The sequence below is a fragment of the Bacillus rossius genome, chromosome 17, assembly GCF_032445375.1.
Source record: "Bacillus rossius redtenbacheri isolate Brsri chromosome 17, Brsri_v3, whole genome shotgun sequence".
Taxonomy (NCBI): Eukaryota; Metazoa; Arthropoda; class Insecta; order Phasmatodea; family Bacillidae; genus Bacillus; species Bacillus rossius.
The window spans coordinates 2,659,453-2,676,394 of NC_086344.1; positions in this window are offsets into that span (position 1 = coordinate 2,659,453).

Consider the following 16,942-nt stretch of genomic DNA (forward strand, 5'->3'; position numbering starts at 1 on the left):
TCGCAGTAGAGGCCGGAAGGAAACACAGGAGGTGATACCGCAAAACAATAACCACGCCAACCAGGAAACAAAAAAAAAGTTCGGATCAAGACAAACGAATGAAATTGAGGAGTCTACGTGGTTATTGAATTATTACACACTTAGTATTTTTCCCTATTATTACTTTTGTAAAAAATGTTTTACTTAAAAAAAAAAAAAAAAACTAATGATCGTATTGATTTAAAATTCCATGTTTTGAATAACAACCTGAAGACAAATTTATTATATCCTCACTTTATCGTTATATTTGAAACGTTTCGGAATACAAATTTTCATAAAGTATTAAAATATCTTAAAAACGTTAATCCTACTTGAGTTCGGAAATTATAAATTAGTATTAATAATCTTTTTTCTAAATAAACTATGCTAATTTTTCTGTTCAATGGAAACAAAATATTTTATTGGAAAAATAAAAAAAACAGTTATTATTAAAACATTTATTTGGTTTTATTGAGCTTATTACTGCCATTAGTCTGAGATAGAGCTGCTAATAAAATAACTAGTATCACATTAAAACAGCCACGCACATCTATGTCTTATTCATAATTCGAGCACATAACCTCCAACACTGAAATTAACTTTTGAACTAAGTGAGTACTCTTATATATCGGGATAGGAAGTGTATATGAAGCTCCCAGAGGCAGTGCGACCAAGCCTGCCACCCTGGACAAAGTCACACTAGCCGCCCCTCCCATGACTCAGGTTACCACCTTTGCGAGCTCAAATAACCGGACACTGTAGATAAGAACAGAAGTCACACTCTCCCAAACAAATCCACAAATCGATAAATACGCTATCTCAAGTATCGATTAAAAAAGGTTTCATTATAACATATTGCGTAGCCAAATACTATGAAAACATGAATTTCAAAAGTCAATTAAAAAGAAAATTAACAATAACTTAAAAATGGGGGTGATAATATAGTTTTATCATCTATCTACCCATAACTTAAACTTAATGCGCTAGTAATGTAATTTATCATTGACAGCTAAATAAAAATGTATTTTCACACCACGCCACATTGGAGTCGGTCACATTAGTAGAGACCTGCAAAATTCGCGGATTCAATGACCTCCAGGATAGACTCCAATATCCTCTACACACTAGGGCAAACGACAACTGTTCATTGGCTGCTGACTTGTCAGTCGTCTCGACTGGGTGGTCTGTGATTCGACACTTCTATGAGTGAGGGTCTCTAATTGGCCCTTATTCCTCTAGATTAAACAGTGAACCAATGGCAGAAGCAGCACTAAGGTATAATTATTTGAATTTTAGCATAACATGAAATGAATTCGCGAATTTTTCAGGTCTCTACACATTAGTTATGAGAAGGAAGAAGTTATAGAAGGTAAAAAATAAACATTTTTGGTTTAACTTTGACATAAGACTTTACTTTGACTTTAAGCTAGGTTAATTGTTTTAATTAAGGGAAATAACCATCGTTAAGTACTAACATTTTTATTGTTTCCCCTCCCTTTCTGCTCCATAGGTGGTCACCCGATTCACATAATACATTCGCCGTGAAAAGTATGTGAATAAGCAAGTACCCATACGAGAGCGCAAGTAGGCAAGTTTGATATAATCCAAACATTCCATCTGTGTTTTCGGCAAAGAGATTTTATAACTAACATATTTCAAGTAAATTTGCGTTCAATGCAATGCAAAATGAAGGTTTGCTCTGGGGATTCAAAAATTTCTACGAACATAGCGACGACAAGCTTGCAGAAGTGTGATACTGTTTAATGACACTCTACAGCTACTGAGCGCCACACTCCTAAGCTTTGCAGTGTTGATTTGTCTCTACGCTCTGATGAGTCATCGTCTATAAATTATTTCTACCAGCCGCCCAGAAGTTTCATTTAAAAATAAATAATTACTTTTTTTGAGCATGAAACCAAAATATTTCGGCAATGTAGACCCCACTATATATTCTTTGTGGCGACAAAACTAATTAGGTAGCATGAATATGAGACAAGAATATCAATGTCTTTAATATCGGGTTGAGTGTCACTTCGGCGAAGGATTCTACACCGCTTAGAACTCGTTAACTATGAAATATACAGAGTTGAAGTAAGTATAATATCTAGGGCCAGGCATTTTTCGCGAATAAAGCTGAACGCCTATTAGACTGCAACAAGATATACGTGCACCAGCGGTTTCTTCCTTGTGATTGGCGGCCGTCTGCGAGAGAAGTAGTTGCCTTGTTTGGCTGTGCCACTCAGGACGAATTTGCTTCCGCAATGAATATCTGTGATTGGTGTTTTAACAATCGTCATGTGCCTGAAAGAAACTCGCCCAATCACGAAACACAGACGATGATACAGTGTATAAACTTTCAGCCAGCCTCGGAATCTTTTCCGTGAAATGTTCATGGCCCTAATAATATCTAAGTAGAGCAGAATTCTGCTTGTGATGTTTACGTATGAATCATCAATGTGATGACGTAATGAGCTTTGGTGGGGAGCATTGAACTGAAGCCAGTGTCAACTGTGACTGCGAGAGTAATAGACAGATTTGCGTGATTTGAACTTTAATTTGCTCATGAGTGAGCACTGAGTGGTGTTAGTTGAGTGGTTTTTTTGCGCCATTAATAGGGACCGGAAAAATTCGCGGGTTCAATGACGTCTAGGATAAACATTATAGTTCTGCGTACAATCGGTAAAATGTCACCCTCTCATTGGCTACTGTCTTGTGAAGGTGTCCCAACGTAGCGGCCTGTGATTCGATACAGCTTCGGTTGGGTGTTTCTCACTGGCCCGGAGTCGTCCAGGTGAGTTGTGAGCCAATAGCAGAGGCAGCACTGAGGTATACCTATTTGTATTTCAGGCTGTCGTGAAACGAATCCGCGAATTTTTCCGGTATGTATCCATTAATCGCAAAATGCCTACGTGAAAACAAGCTTTGTTGGAGAAAAGAAAGAAAATAAAAAAAAATAGCCCAAGCAGAAGTTATTTAAAATGCAGAGAAGTGTGGTAGGTATCGAACGAGGCACAAAGTAGCCGAGAGAAATGAGCCAGTGGCAAAACGAGCCCCCAAACGAGGCGTGAAATCTGCGCTCGAGCGAGCCTCAGCCTTGTTCCTCGCGAGAAGCGACGGGGAATGCAGACAACTGTCTGGTGATGAACGTGGATGTGCTCTCTGATGATTCTGGTGTTGACATGGAGTCAGTAGAGCCAGTGGCTGTGATCTATGGGCCCAGTTTATCGAGGTTAATGGTCGCAATTTTTCGGGAGGGGCGTCAAGTTAGTCGTTCACCGAATTCACGTCAAAAAATAAAGTAAGGTTAGTTTTGTTAAATTATTATGTTTATTTAATACGCATAATTTCCTATCAGCTGCACGCAAATTCATGAAACAAACCCCTGGCAGCTGTAATCCAAAATACAGCATACTCTGGATTTTTTTTTTTACAGTTCTCGAACTTGTAAATGACAGCCAAATTTTGCTGTCACTGATAGTTGAAAATTTAAAATTATTTTGTTTCTAACACACATATTTGATTTGGGTCTAAACTAATATACACACACATTTATATATATATATATATATATATATATATATATATGTATATATATATGTGTGTGTGTGTGTGTGTGTGTGCGTGTGTGTGTATATATTTTTGATTCGGCCATTATTTTTTTCTCCTAACGGGCAGAGTTTGGCTTTGACGGCTTAAAATGTCTGAACTTCTACCGCAGGGGAATATTGGCTATTTTTTTTTCAATTTTATTTGATGTATTAGAACTCTTGACAGCACGTGTTTATTACACATACGATGGTGAGAGTGGTTGCAATTTAGTTTGAGGGAAATAATTGGTCATGACTCGAATTTGGCTCGAGTGATTTAGGGAAATTTTATGAGAAAAGTATTTCAGATGGGCTGTATAATCAGTACCATTCCATACGCAAGTTTTACCAATGCAAATGTATGCTTGGTACAGAAAATATATAAATAACTATATATAAATAAATGACTAAATAATGCAAATAAATCAAATAATGCAATTTGGTATTGGATACTGCATTCTGATGACGTAGGGTTGATCAGCCCGTAGGGATGTTATTGTTTACAGCCGAGTGATTCTACGATGGATTAACATCAACTTTCGCAGCATGTAGTGGAAGGACACCACCATACCCCAGAAGCCTCAAATAGTTCCAGGAATCCATCTCTCACAATCCACAAGTTCCTTAAACCATTTCGATCAGATTTATCCTTTAAAATGTTTATTTATTATGATTCGTTGTCCTATTCTAATGACTTGATTTTTACAAGGTTGACACACAATAAATTTCCTTTGCAAAACTGTCTAAATGCGTGACATAATTGTGAGTACCTAAGACAAAACGCGAATATTTTTTAACCCATGGGTAGAGACCTGTAAAATTCGTGGATTAATTTTGCGATAGGATAAAGTTTTTGACATTATTTTGCTTCAGTGATTGGGCCACAGTTTATCTGAAGGACTCTGGGCCAATGAAAAATCTTTAACAGAAGAATTAGCGAATCACGATCATTCCAGTCAACAGGTTTTACGAGTCGGTAACCAATCAGCAGATGTAATTTGCACGAGTGCATAGAGAATCATGGAGTCTATTCTTTAGGGATTTGAAATCTCGAATGTTTTCCGGTCTCTACCCATGGGACTCAAACCTGGAACCCCTCACCACTATTGCGATGTGCATCCAACTGTAACACAGTACATGTAAGAGTGGGTTATGTCAAAAATACCCAATGTGATGGCAAAACATCCCACGGTGTCCAACTAAACCACGAAAAATTTTCCCCTGACTTTTCCCTCTTTACAAGTTTAATTGTTCAAGGCAGTCCGTAAAATTACGACAAAATTGTCAACTACAAAAAATATCTTTATATCCACTTTGCATCTCGCCTACAGTATAGTATTCACAAATAATATTTAGTAGCCACTTGGTAGAAATTTACTAAAAATTTCCTCGAGTTTAATTAATTGAATTTTAATTTTTATAACTAAGAATGTACCTAAGCTTTTTTTTTTTTGACAAGTTGAAGTTAGTATTAATGATATGAAAATTCTTATGAAATATTTATAAACTTAATATTTAATTAAATTATTTACGCCTCCGTTCAATAAATAATTTAATTAAATTCCGTAATACAATTACCGGGAAAGCTTTAGGAATGTCTCCATTGCAAAAGAAGAATGATACGAGACAGGCACGAAGAAAAAAATTAGGAATACCTGTATTTCAGGGAATAATACATCTTAAGGGACCCGCATCGTCAGGGGTGTATGCGTGTTAGTGAGGCAGGATGATAAGCGCGACGCTCGCTGGTGCTTCTAGCGCGGTGTCGCCTCTAAGCACAAGGCTCTGAACTGGCGCTCAGTCTTCTCGTCGTCACAGGATAACTGTGAAATTTGAGAGGTGACCGTAACATTATATGGCCGAGAAATGAAGATAAATGAGTAATGCAAGTCCCTTAAGTGCTTTTAAGAATCTGTACTGGTTGTTTTATGCTTAAAAATTACTCTGAAAACATGTGTTTTAGCCATTTTAACTCTTATAAAAAACAGTTTAAAACTTAATCCGAAATCAAAAGTACTTTTCAGACCTCAGCGAACTCTTAAATGCTCTTCGTAATGATACCCCACTCGGATATCTTGAGTAGTTTTGAAATAGCGTTGTTTTATCTGAAGCTCTGCGCACCGTGTGTGTGCCCAGGTAGGCGGAGCCCTTAATAGAGCAACTATAACTTGTAGGATGGCGTAATCATAGTTGGTTATGCATTATTTTTAGAACGCACTCAATGAGAAGAATCACGAACCGAATGACTTCAGCCTAACTTCAACGAAGTTTAGGCCATAATAAATTGATATTGTTGAGTTTGGAAAATAATAGCTTCGTTAAAGCATAGTGTATATTTTTTTAATGGAATGCTTAAAGTTAATTGTGATTGGCTGCTACGAATAGTTATCCCTGCGATGTCATTGGCGTTTAGTTAATGAATTCATATGGGAATGACTGCAACTATTATACATAGTACGTGGTGTCGATAAACACAAAGTTTTGGCTTCGTGACGCTCTTAATTTGCAATGACTGCCCAAGCAAAGGCAAATGTTACGTTTTAACTTAAAAAAAAAAAAACAACGGAATAAATAACTGCAACCAATATGATATTTTTCAGTTCCTTTTTATACCTATAAACATAATTTCATTTACAGTTTTTAAAACCGACTCATTTACAATATGAATATTTTATATAATTCATTTTATTGCTGGACTCGTAGATGAAAGTTGGACTGACGCCATAACAGTGATCATGACGGCATAAAAAACGAAGAAATGAAATAACGAAACATTACGTAAATAGGTTGAACAGCTTAACAAACAGATAAAGAACATGTAGAAAATTCCGAAGTGAAATACGTCAATAAAACCACAAAGACAGGAAAAGAACAACACAAATGACAAAAAAAAAAAAAAAAAAAAAAAAAAATTAAACGCTGAGGAGAGTATCAAAAAGCTAGTATATTTGACTAAAAAAAAATAAAACCACAGACAAACACAGCGATAGATTACGTAGGGAAGTCTTAACGAATACAGCAAAGACTAGCAAAGGAGGTTTTCTAAAAGGAGAAAGAGCGATATTTCGGGTAATGACATCTGATCCCATCTTCAGGTACACAGAAGGGGAGGCTAGATTTTAATTATTTTGTATGTATGTATATTAAAATGAATTAGAAAGAGTATATGAGAAAGATATCATAACCTACATTAAAACTAATAAGGCGCGTGTTTCACCGAGCTTCCTTATGAAATAAAATGGAGGGTATTGATCATAGTTTTTAAATATAGCTTAGAAAATACTAAAACGAGAGTATTAAATTCGGCACATGTGTAACATGTTAAAAATTACTAATGCATTAACACTTTCGGAAATCCATGGGCTGAATGTTTGGTTATGAATAAAATTTTGTATACACTTCAAATGTTATTGTGTATATTTTCTCAGTTAAGTACATTTGTAATACAAATATAATATTTTTTCAGTGTAGTTGAAATTGTCAGCGATATCAATAAATTGCTACGTGAAAATCCGTAAGTGTTCAGGAAGTATGTACATAATTGCCACAGTTTAATTTATTTAAAACTACTTTATGCTATTGTGGAATTTTTGACCACGTGGGAGCAAACCATACGTTATTTATTACTTAATCACAAGTAATTCTATACAAACACTCTTAACGAACAATATAAACATGATAATTGCACAGGCTCTTTATGGCAGGTTGTTTTTTTTTTTATTTCGTCTTATCATTTTCTAAACTAACTTCACATTCATAACATAGTGAGTGTTTTTTCAGCACTGTAATCATTCAAAAAATCATTTAATCATATAAGAATTAAATAATGTATTATCAAATTAAATACGAAGCCTGTTTTTTAAAATAAGTACCGTTTTGAAGTAAAAAAAAAAGTAGATTTTCTTAGCAAATTAATTTTTACATGGAAGCCTCTATCTCAATATTTTTTCGATATAACTTCCACCAATATTAAGGCATTCACCGCACTGAGCTGCGTTGGCCAATCAGCACAGGGGACTTGCCTTTGTTCGTGAACATTAGACTTCAAAACAGGTAATCACGTGTACTTTTGGTATAGTTAAAGAACAGGGTATTTAAATTCAATTCCCTGTTCTTTCGGTACTTTCGGGACTGGTCGTCAACCGCATAAATTATCGTTTTTTTGACGTGACAGCATCTAATAAATGGATGAACGCCGGCTGCACGCACGAAAAAGTGTCCCATTACGCACATTGTTCCGTTACGCTGTGTCCCGTTACGCTCGTTGTACGCTTGCGCCGCATCTATCTCTCTTCCACTCGACTGTTTACAACAACAATTTCGGCAATAAAGGTTAATTATTCTTGCATTTTAAAAATCTGATTACTAGTATAATTTCAAGTATATATTCTTTTATTATTAAAATAAAAATGATTCAATTTTATTCAAAAAGTATGCAATCATTTCATCAATGTTTTTTTATGACGTTGGCACGTTAAACTATCGTCCGTAAACCAACTTTACAGACAACCAATTTTTTTTTACTGCGCGCTAAGGTTACTTTCATTTAATTATCTCATCTGGCGAGGCAAATTTTAAATGCTTGATTAGGGGCGTGAGTCTGCCGTTCCTGAACAGACAGTGCGTGTTCGGACTGCTCTGTGTGTGCGCCTGTGGTTGTAGCGTCAATATTCTTTAAACAACGAAATTTTTTATTTTAAGTTTTTTTTTATTATGAAAAACAGAACAATCATTTGATGTTAATCATTCTGTGATTCTGCATGCGTTAAACAATTATTTGTTCAATTTTTTTTTTTTGTTGCAAATACGTTTGTAGATACGTTTGCAATGAAAATTTGTAGCAAAAATGTTCATCTCTTAGTTTCTAGTCACAAAAAATAGTTAAAAGTTCAAAACTTACTTTTTAGTACTTCAGTCACCGACTGCTACATCATTAATAAAAAAAAAACTATGTAGTGGCGAAATTACCGGGAAATCTCGGTTCCGTTGAAGACTAGTACCGAACGTCCCGGTTTTGAAAATCGATTATGGTTCCGAATACCTCAGTGGACATCCGTCGACTCGCTCTGGATTCGCGCTGCCTCCGAGTTGCTCGCAGAGTCGCAGAGCCAGCCGTCAGACCAGCTTCTTCGGTGGACGGGTTATTGCTGACTGGCGGCCTATCGGCAGTGCTGGGATTGGCTGTCAAGGAGGAGGCAGGGCGGAGCAAGGTCGAGCAGGTGGTGAGACACCATCCGCCCCTCAGAGCTCGGAGAGTTGTCCGCTCGGACAAGTGGTCCTTCGAACAAAAGAAGCTCGGAGAAGTGGACACTCGGACAAATGGTAGGCCCCCTCAGTAGACCGCGCTGCACTCGCCGCGAGTAGGGAAACGCTGTGCCTTGTCCGCATCCAGTCGCTGGTGAGCCACGCGTCCTCTCACTCGCTCCGCGAGTACCTGTCCCCCTCCCTCCCTCCCTCCGACGACCTGTTGCGTCACTCTGCTCTTCGAGCCGCGAGCCAATCATCTCAGCACGAGAATGTTCTAAACGTTGCGCCAACGCATGCTGGTATTAGGACTACAAGACCTTAGCTTGCGTGGACCAATCCTCGACAACAGGCAGCAGCAGTGTCGAAGAAATGTCAGTGGCATTTCCATTGATGGGCTGGAATGATGCGAAGTCTCTACAATCTGCTGTGACACGGCGAGCTAAAGGTTGATGCGATTGCACACAAGATAGCAGTCACTGGCTCATCTCTTTGTTTTAATAATGATGGAACATTCGTACTGTTATTAAAAATAATTAAAAAATAAACACTTGGAATTATGAATAGGTTTCGACGAAAAAAAAAAAAAAGGAACGCATTTATTTCACATGGAAAATAGTCGTGACGAAATAAAAAAATTAAACACTTGACTGAAATAATAATTATTTCAAATATTAAAAATACTGTTACGAACGTGAGCTGGGCCGCGGCGCGGCGCGCGCAGGTAGATAGCTGGCTGAGGTCCCCGCATGGCCACTGACATCGCGTGGCCGCCGTTGACGTGAGACATTCCACGCGCGCCTGGCGGATTACAAGGGTCATCGCTACCCCCTACGCCCCTCCTCACCCCGCGCGCCGCTCTGCCTCGGCGCCGTTACCTGGCACCTGGCAGCTTCTGGGAATCCCGCGCGAGCTGCCGATGCTTCTCTCGATGCTTCGGGCGGCGGGTCGGCGCGGGATACCGCGACTGGCCCCAGCTGCGCTCGTGACTTCTAGAAGTGGCGCCTGGGCCTATATAAGCTCGGTATGCCGGCCTTCGAGATAGTTTTACCCAGGGCGATAGTGTTGCGGGCGCGGCTGAGTTCCAAGCGAAGTTCCAAGCGAGGCGTCGAGCGGAGCCTCGGCGAAGGGAAGTACGACGGCGGTGGTGGAGTGCGGCGACGGAGGTCCATGAGGGGTGCTGCGGCGAGAGTTGCGCCAGAGATGCGGCCCAGCGAGGTGTATGGATTGTGAGAAACGAGTGACTGGTGATGCAACATTTTAACGTGTAATTGATTATTTGTTAGTGAGGTAAATATTGCTATTCAATAAAATTGTGTAGTAGTAAAAACTTTAATTCGGCTATCCATTTACGAACCCAGTAGTTTTACGCACAACGATTATTATTGTTTTAATAATCGTAACAATACAATGTATCTTGCGTGAGAAGTGGTTGTAATACTAGAATAAGTAATTTTTTTTGTTATAAATGTCATATATGATGTGCAATTAAAAAAAATAATCTGATATTTACATCTAATTAAATTCACATGCTCGCGTAGTTTTGATCCGAGATCACTGCCACGAACCGACCCGAGAGTTTGTTCCCAACGGTCTTCGCTCATCGCTCACGGCTCAACGGTGCAACAGCAGACGTGGTCGAACGAAGGTAAAAAAAAAACCAACCCCAAAGACTCGAGTTCAAGCCTGAACTCTTGCGGTGCAACTTGGCTTTTGTTCCAAACTTTTGTTCGGCATCCTCCAACATTCCCCCACATGTGCGCCCTTTACGGGTAGAATGGGAGCGGTTTACAGATCATTTTATTAATTCGCAGTGCAACTAAAATTACGACAGAGCTGTCAAGAGCCGGTGGCACCCCACGGCTTCGACGACCTCTGGGAGAAGAAGCCCACCTCCGTGCAGCAGGTCAAAGAGGAAATGCGCAAGTTCATTGCCGAGCAACTGAACACGAGTAGGGTGCCGTTGTGCATTAACCCTCAGTCTGCAGCTTTCAAGAGCTTTGCCAGCTCGACGGTGTTGGAGCCTCAGCATGACCAGGCTAGGGCAACCCAGCATAGTCATCACCTTAGCCCCTCTGACAGTTGGCTGTGTCCTTAGCCCTTAGACTGTAAAATTATGGCCGTCGCAGAGTCAGGCGTCTCGGGCGAAACAGGCAACTTGCGTGTTGGCGAAGGACTTCAACCATGGAGGTACAACTCCAAGGAGTGGGTGTCTGGTACATGGCCTCCACATTCGCTTACGGGCCCTGGACCCAGGATCGGAGACAACCACCCCACAAACAAATTTACAGTCACGTGCTACATTATTATTGCACGGTTATTTCTTACCTACACTCTATTTAGATTGTTATTTAACCTGAAAATACAGGGTATAATTATGGTTACTATTTTTTATAATTCCAAACTGAGCTTTATTTATAAAATGTATTTTACTTTAAAAATGACCACAGCGAGTATGTATGTGTATTTCACACACTGAGATATAAATATACAGGGCTAGGTCCAGGCCCTAGGCCCAGGGGTCCACCCAGACCCACCCTTGTGGGGGACACACTCAGCTAGCCAGACAGTTGGCTGTGTCCTCAGCCCTATGACTTTGTCAGCACTGCTGGCGTCTACCCCGATCTCTGCTGGCCGTGGGACGTGCTGGAATCTGAGAGCGGTGGCGGCGATACGTAGACAAGGTTTCAAGGCGGTGGTGCCGTCTTTGCCCGCAGCTGCACCCGGCCCAGGGAGCGCTGTTCTGCTCGCTACACTCCCTGTCCCCCGTCTGTGACTTACTGCCTCCACTCGCGGTCTAACGACGACAACTGCAGCCGGCCACAGCTACGGAGATGCTTTTCGAGGCTAGCTCCCGGTATACACTTAATAGGAGTGAATCCGTGAAAATGGAACGGCAGTCGATGAACGGAATTCATCACAAAGACGGCGGAACACATGCAGAAACATTAACCCGTACATAGTCACTTTCGTAAACATAAGGGTGCATACCAAACGTAATGTTGTGCCAAATAAAACTTTTATGATAGTGAAACTGCCCCATTACAAAATTTCTAGTAGACTATGCTTTTATCAATATGTATTACCAGGTGGATTAAGTAAATTGAATATATTTCGCATGTTTTTGGCATGATAAAACATATCCGTCATAACAGTGTAAGATAGTTAAATTTTATTTTTATAATTTTTTCATTATTTTGATCTTAGGAAGAACCTGTTGACACATTTCAAAGCTGATAACTTCAGTGGAAAATATAAATATGTGAGTACATAAAACGTGCAAAATAATTTGGTTTTCAAAATCATCGCGGACTTATCTCGCTTAAGTCTGGGGAAAATTGGCGGGGTCGGCTCTCTCGCGGCCTACGGGAACTTCAGAGCTTAGGCAAACATTCCGCTGAGGCACCCGCTGCAAACGATGCAGAGCTCTGATTGGCTGAGCGGATTATCCGCTTGGTGCGATTGTTTTGATCCGCTTAAGCGTGAATCTTTTATCACAATTCACGGTGTGACGCCCACGTGGATTCTTGCTGTTTGCGAGTACCATCAATTGCGTTTTAAAAATAAAATATGTTTTAAAGAAAAAAAGCAATATCATACTTATAAATACCAACACTAACATATTATTAAAAAAAGAAATTTTTTTACCTACACAGTTGCTGTGCAACATAATTTTTTCTTGATAAATACCAGACCGTTTCCAAAATGATATTTTCATTACAAAGGGAGTTAAGAATATATATTTTTTACATTATAATTTTTAATACTTCTAACAGTAATGGATGGTCACAACATAAATTGTTTCAAACAAAAGTTTTTGACAATAATCTATAATGTTTTTTAATAACTTCAACGGATTGCGTAAAATGCTCGCTAAGGGATAATACGGGTTTTTTTTTGTCCATCAGCTCCATTTTGTTTACTCCTTTCAGTATTAAAAATTGAATATGCTAAAGATTTTGATACTAATCTTTGAAGGTGTAAGAAATTAAAACGGAGGCAATGTTTTTAAATTTTAATGGATTGTATTTCAATATTTTTTACAACACTTGTGCCATTTCTTCCCTTTTTATAATGATTTTTCTGATTAGTATTAAAATATTATTCCACATATTAATGTTCAAAGCTCAGATTTGAGTTAACAGTTAGGGGAAAGTCCTCTAGAACCGGACGGCCTCTAGCACCGGACACATAAGAGTTCACGAAAATCCCGCTAGGTATCAGCATAATGCACGGTGCGTCTTAAAGGTTCCTTCCAGTACACAAATGTTCCAGCAAAGTGTGTTAGTTCGTCGAGCTGTGACCACACTGTGAGCGTTTTTGTGAATATCATTGTTTATGTTTCTACCCAAGCTAAGATTTGAAAGTGAACTACCCGGAATTAGTTGAATGTATTGTGTCTAAACTGTGTTCAGGTAATTATTATAGTCTGAACAACATTTTCATTGATTTTTAGTGGAAATCTAAAAGTGTTTATCTAATGGCGAGAATTAATTTGGTCGCATGCGGATCTGGTAGCACCGGACACTTAATGTCCTCTAGTATCGGACACACAATTAGCCAACAGGCCCTTTGTCCTGTAGTACCGGACACATACTTTGGTACTCTATTTTCTGTATTAAGGCACACAAATATAAGTGTGTTTTCAGACACATATGTATCTGATTTAAGGCTCGTTTATAAATTCCTGGTTATTTTTTCAATAATGAGATTTGTGTTTAGTATGCATTAGCAACAATTTGCATGATTTACAAATGTTGGTTACGAGAGTGTCTCTAATTGTTTTGAAAAGTAGTTTTCGTTACATATTTTTTTTGTTATTGAGTTTATAATTGTTACTTAAAGGAGTGGTACAATCTAATTATGAATGTATTATAATTTAACATGCGTGTTAAAGACGTTACTAATAAATTGAAATTATAGCATTTATTTTTACTGTAGCTAGTAAGAGAAACCACATGCTAATTTTACACGGGCCTTTAATGTGTTCAGACATGAAATAGGTTTTCTGTTTGCAGATTATATAAATTTCAAGCATGTCGAAAGACAAAAATGATGCGAAAAGAAGAGGCAAATGGTCCGAAGACGATATGAAGCTGGCTGTAAACAATGTGTTGGCTAATAGTTGAAGTGTACGAGAAGCTGCAATAACTTTTAGTGTTCCAAAGAGCACTTTACAGGACAGATTAATTCGAATTAAAAGTGGAGGGGAAATTAATATCTCACCAAAATTAGGCCGGTTTGAGAAGACATTTTCAGATAGTTACGAGGAAAAATTCATCTCTCACATCAAACAGTTAGATGATATGCTTATGCCTCTCACCAGAAAAGAGTTCCTGAAGCTAGCGTATAATTTGGCTGCTGCTTTGAATCTGCCCCATAGGTTCAATAGAGAGAAAAAACTTGCAGGGAAAAACTTCTACTACGATTTCATGAAGAGGCATCCAGAATTGTTATTGAAAACTGCAGAATCTACGAGCATAATGCGAGCAGTGGGTTTTAATAAGCCTCAAGTTACTATATTTTATGACAAACAAGGTCAGTTGTTCGATAAATATTCTTTCCCACCTTCCCGTATTTATAATGCGGATGAGACGGGAATATCTTCTGTCCATGAAAACAGCAAAGTGATTTCAGTGAAAGGAAAAAGACAAGTTGGGAAACTAACTTCTGGGGAGAGAGGTAGAAACGTAAAATCAGTGTTCTGCATGAGTGCTACGGGGCACTTCATTCCACCTATGTTTATCTTTCCTCGACCAAAAATGACCAAAGGCTTATGATTGGTGCTCCTGGTGAGAGCTTCGGAGTCGCTCAGCCAAATGGCTGGATGAATGCAGAACAATTTCTAGCATGGTTAAAACACTTTGCTAAGCACGCACACCCAACGGAGCAAAGTCCCACACTTCTCGTCCTCGACGGCCACTGCAGTCATAAGGAACTGGACGTCATTGTACATGCTAGATCGCAGCATATCCACATGCTATCAACACCTCCCCACACCACTCATAGGCTGCAACCTCTCGACAGGTCATTCATGAAACCTTTTAAAGGGGCGTACGCTGAAGCATGTTCCGCATGGATGAGAAAGAATCCTGGACTGCGTATTAATGAATACGACATTGCAGAGTTGGCAAGTTCTGCCTACACCAAGGTCAGTCGTCTGGAGATTGCTCTGAAAGGATTCTCGTGTACAGGCATCCATCCATTCAACTCGGGTGTCTTTTCAGATTTGGATTTTCTACCTTCCAAATTGACACAAGTGAAAAATCCTTTGACCAGCCAAGAAAATAGAATGTATGCCACACAGACCAGTTCATTCCATCCAACGTGGAACCAACTCCAGGTTCAAGTGGATTAGTCAACTCTTTGACTATTTTAGAAAAACTCTCACCTCTCCCAGATGCCAGCAAACACAGCATTCAAAGTAGGAAAAGGAAGATGCAGAGAAGTGAAATTCTTACATCAACTCCATTTTATGAAGCCCTGCAGACTAAGCAAAATGAGACAGTTAAGAAGGAAACAAGAAAGCGTCTGAAGTACAAGAAATCATTAAAATTCGATGCCTTTACAACATCATCACAGTCACGTGTACAGGAAACCAAGATATCTGGCATATAATACTTAATTTAAACACCTGTTAATTAAATTACTATAAACTAGAGGATTTTCCTATTGGTTTAAGGACTATGAAACTAAATGCCAGGTGTAAATATTTTGGAAGTCGCCCTATGTTAATGACTGCACTTGGTAGTATTTTTTTTATCTCGTTTTATGTTTGATTAGATTCGGTGATATAATTAACTATCTCAACACCAATTTTACCACTTTATCACCCCTTAGGGATTGAATTTCGCAAAATGGTGAAATTTTGGTTGGTAGTTTTCATATTTTTGCTATTGATACCCAATATATTTTCTTATTTTTGATAAGATACGGAGATATAATTATTATTCTTAAAACAAAATTTACCTCTTTTTCACCTCTAATGGGTTGAATTTCGCAAAATTGTTCAATTGTGTGTGGTAGTTGTTGTGTTTAAATTATTTGTAGTACCAAATATATTTTCTTAAACTTGATTTGATTCTGAGATATAATTATTTATCTTAAAACTAAATTTACCCGCCTTTTCTCTCCTTAATGGTTGAATTTAACAACATTGTAAAAATGTGGTCAGCAGTATAAGTATGTTCATTATTGGTACCAAATTTATTTTCTTGATATAATCCATCCGTCGGTCAAAAGTTAAACTTTTGGGGTGCTGTTGACGGACGGATGAAGTTTATCGGGCCTTCTGATTGGCTTTCGGTCACGTGATTGATGTACGGGCGTGAAAGGCGCCAAATGGCGTGTAGAGTTACGCGTGTTAACGGACCGTTTACAAACCTTGCACGTGTTTACTAAAGATTTCTGATTACAAATGAAATTTAATTGCCACTGTACTTGTCTGTACAAGTTCCTTTCCATGGTTTCTTCTTAGGGCAGTGAAAAAAGCTAAAACGGATGTTTTCACGGGCAGTATTGTCCATAAAAAAATTCCCATTTATAATATTTAATAGTATCAACTATAAGCGTCGTAGAGTATGGGTTCAAGGTCACAATTAAAGAGTAACTCAAACAGTTTTAGATAAGCGCGTGCGCGAATACTGCTTTGTTGTTGTTTTCTCGCTTGCAGCGCGAAAGAATGTCTCTTTCCCAAAATAGCAGAAGGAGAACATGTAACATTCAACAGGATGGAGGCCCTCCTTACTGGAATCTCTTTCAACGAGAGAGGTTGAACGTCGATGTTCCTGACAGTTGGTTTGGTCGTAATTGCCGAGACGACAGAGCTCCTTTTCGCTGACCTCCACGTTCACCTGAAATAACGCTTCATAAAAGATCGTGTCTATGTTCCGCCGCTACCTAATGATAAGAGAGTGGAAAAATTCGCGGGTTCATTTCGCGGTAGGCTAGACTCCAAACTCGTACACCTTTATGCTGAGTCAGCGATTGGACCACCGATTATCTGAAGGACTCTAAGCCAATGAAAAACCTTCAACAAAAGTCGTATCAAATCACAAGCATCCCAGTTGACGCGTGTCACGAGTCAGTATCCA